Raw genomic sequence first — 3,811 nt, 5'->3', positions numbered from 1 at the left:
CCAGAGGCGATGAAAATGGACCAGAGGCGATGAAAATGGACCAGAGGCGATGAAAATGGACCAACCCTTTGGAACACACAGATTTGCGCATAGCATTAATTAACCTCAAAGTATAGGATATTAATTTCTAGAAAAACTTCGAATTATCCGTTCTATTTTAGTGATAAAACCACCCGAAACATAATTCCAAACCGGATATAACGGAGTTTTTACTTACAACCCAAATTATGTAGCAAAAGAATACGGGACATATTTATAACCGGAACAAGACTATATATAAGCTACACTTACTACAACTATGAGATACGGTAATAAGCTACTATTTACCAAAACTAAGATCGAAATCTTGAAGTTCCCCGATAAATCTTCGAGTTAGACAACGGGTTCTTTCTTTTTTATCCGTCTTCTTTCTTGAGAGAGATTGCCACTTAAATGGTAAGCCAACGCTTAGTGAGTTAAATAGCTAAGTATTACATATCAATATCACACATGTTTATAAACATACCTAATAAACTCTTATCAATAAAAGAGTTCAAGACATCATCCAGATGCAAACCGAGACTTACTAGAAACCGAGTGAACAATTACGTACCGGATCCTAAGATCATAGGATTCCATATTCAAATCACCATAGTATACCATACCATTGATGCTTAATACGACAAGGAGACAAGATCAACATGTTAGGACTGAAAATCAGTATTAATTGTATTCGTCTTGAAAGTTAAACATTGTCTATAATTGTAAAAGTCATCGTGTTTGACTTTTCTTATAGGAGTTTGACTTTGACTATTGTTTAGTAGTTTGACCATATAAATAGGAGTTGTCTTTGTAATTGTAAGTGTGAGTGCTCATTTGTAAGATTCTATACGTAATATCAGAGTTGACCATATTGAAAGATCTTGACTTTCTCTCTCAATATTCATATACATGTTCTTAATGCAATATCCAGATCTGCCATGATTGTGAAGCTAACATGAAGATTGATCAGTGAATAGGGACAAACAATTGGTATCAAAGCAAGTTTGCAAGAAATCAGAGAAAAGATCAACAGATTTGAAGATTTTATTTTATGGATTTTTTTTAGTTCTTCGTGTTCTTTAGAGTTTGATCCGATTTTGTTTAAAATTTTTGTGTTTTCTTGTTAAGATCATTATCAAAGTGTGCGTTTTAGAGTTGTGAATCTTTGTTATTCACGCAATTTCTTGATCTGATCATTCTTTTTCAAGTTTTGATCGGTTTTTGTGTTTTTTAAAATGTTTTCGTGTTCTTAATTTTTTTTTAAAACCAGTGTTTTTGATCCATTTTTTTAATTTTTTTTTTGTGTTTCTGATTGTTTTTGATCTGTTTTTTAAAATTTTTTTAGTTGTTAAACCGTTCAATTGGTCCATATTCAAAAGGCCCATCCGGTTTAGGTTGGCCCAACAGGCTAAACCGATCAAAACTCAGCTTCCTTGTTCTTGTTTCTAAATCGAAGGAGTCGTACTCAGTTTGTGCGGACTGGAGATAAACCGCAGAAAGCTTGAATGGTGTAACAGAAATCTATCGCTCAAGGTTTTATCACAAGTCACTCAATCTCAAAGGGTTTGAACGGATTAGGTTTAGTGGTGAGAGGTGTAATAGATTTCTTGAGTGGTTTAAGCTAAACCGCACACCATTTCAGCGGATTAAGGAGCTAAACCGTAGAAGTCTTGACCGGATAATTGTCCGGATTCGCACAAATCACAGGTTTAGGGTTGATCTTTGAGCGGTTTATACCTAAACCGATCACCTCTTGACCGGATTAGTGACCGGATTCGATCAAAGCTTGACCGGATAAGTGTCCGGATTATAAATCGCACAATTCATTTATCCGGTTTACTAAATCGCTCAGGTAATCGGACAAAGGTACAATTGTTTTCCCCTAATCCACTCACTGCCTTATTCAATTTCTTGTTTGATTGACTTGGAAATTTATCGTTTTTGACTTAAAGGTTCTCCGATTTTGGTCTATATCGCTCACTGTACTTGATTCAATTTGGTAAATCACTTAATTGATTTTTGACTAGATTTCTTTTAATCGAACAAAGCTTAGACGGTTTTGCTTGGTAATTGATCAGTGTGTATATCGTTCTTTGGTTCTTAAAAGATTCAACAAAATTGTTGATTGGGTTGATTGGATTTCTTAAATCGCACAGGTCATTCATGTGTTCTTCATTGTGTTTTGCCCAAAACTTATGTCTAAATTTGAGATAAATCGTCCATAGATTTGAGTTGATTTGGTCTGATTCTTGCAACCTATTCTAAAATCGCATCATCTGATATTTTTGATTTTGAGAACATATCTGATTTGTTAGTGTTGCTGTATGAAATTGTTGTGTTTGTGGTTTTGGGACTGGTACAGAAGTAGTTTGTACAACAAGGTTCTGTTTGGAACATATTTAGTTGCTGTTTTGATTTTGATCTTGATAGTAGTAAACAATGGATTTGGTTTCTCCACGGGTTTGATAGTCAATGATAACAGGAACCTGTTAACCTGTGTGTTTTGAGCAGATTGGATTGTATTCTTAAACTGTTTGATGAGCAGCTTAAAATCTGTTTATTGAGCTGTTGTTTAGTAAGTTGTTTAGTATTGTGAGTGTTTAAACCAGGTGACAGGTTCTTATTGCTGTTTTACATAAGAATTCTGAGTGTTTGCTGTTAGTCTTATTGCTGTGAGTGCTCATTCGTAAGATTCTATACATAATATCAGAGTTGACCATATTGACAGATCTTGACTTTCTCTCTCAATATTCATATACATGTTCTTAATGTAATATCCAGATCTGCCATGATTGTGAAGCTAACATGAAGATTGATCAGTGAATAGGGACACACACAACAACCAAATATATTCAGCAACGTTAGAATACCAATAATATCAAGAACTAAGAGATCGAATCGGTATACATAACGGGGACAGTGCATCACCCCGTCCTTCACCTCCCGGGCACATGCCAAAGTCTGAGTCAGAATCATACATTACGGGACACCTCGCACTGCCCTCCTTCCTCTACCGAGTATGTGCCAAGGTTCCTTACTCATTGCTCTTCCTCCTTTCTGAGCAATGAGTATTCAGAACCGTAGAAAGTCTCACCCGTCCAACCCGGGATCTTGACTTCGCCATAAACTTCTGGCGTGCCACACGAAGTAGTACTGTACTATGGCGTACAATTCAAGGAACAAAACAACAAGTCCGGATCCGTAAAGCAAACCGATGTAACGAAATAGTAATATGGAATTGACTCAAGAGACGGAATCAAAGACGAATCAAGATAGTGTGATTTAATTCAAGACCAAAATATTCATATGATAGTATATATGTTCAAATCAATATGTAACAATTAACTATATAACTTACCGGACAACCGTATAATACCGAAAAGCTCCGAATTGAGCTCACAAAGCAAGTCCAATCTACCACACTTAGATTGCTTCCAAATTATCAAAATATGTCCTAATTACCCCCTGGAGTGAATGTACGAAATCTCATAAGAAATCAATATAAGAAACTCATGATATACACATATCCTATTTGAACACTTTACCTCAATTTCTATGTACAGCTGTTGCATGCATAACTGTTTTGCCCATTTTAAACTCGGATTCATGCCTTGATCATAAAATAAGAAACAAAATAGACTCAAGTATCTGACTATGGAAATTAGCCTCACCTCATTTGGAGTTATCTACGATATTATACAGTTTTTAAAAGTCTGCACACTTTCAATGCATTCTTAAGTCGAAATTCTCATTTTCATACATTTTTCTCAAACCATTTCGATTCCAAACT

The sequence above is a fragment of the Cynara cardunculus genome (genome assembly GCF_001531365.2).
Source record: "Cynara cardunculus var. scolymus isolate 2C chromosome LG 17, CcrdV1, whole genome shotgun sequence".
NCBI classification, from domain to species: Eukaryota; Viridiplantae; Streptophyta; class Magnoliopsida; order Asterales; family Asteraceae; genus Cynara; species Cynara cardunculus.
Note: the sequence above shows the minus strand (reverse complement) of the source record.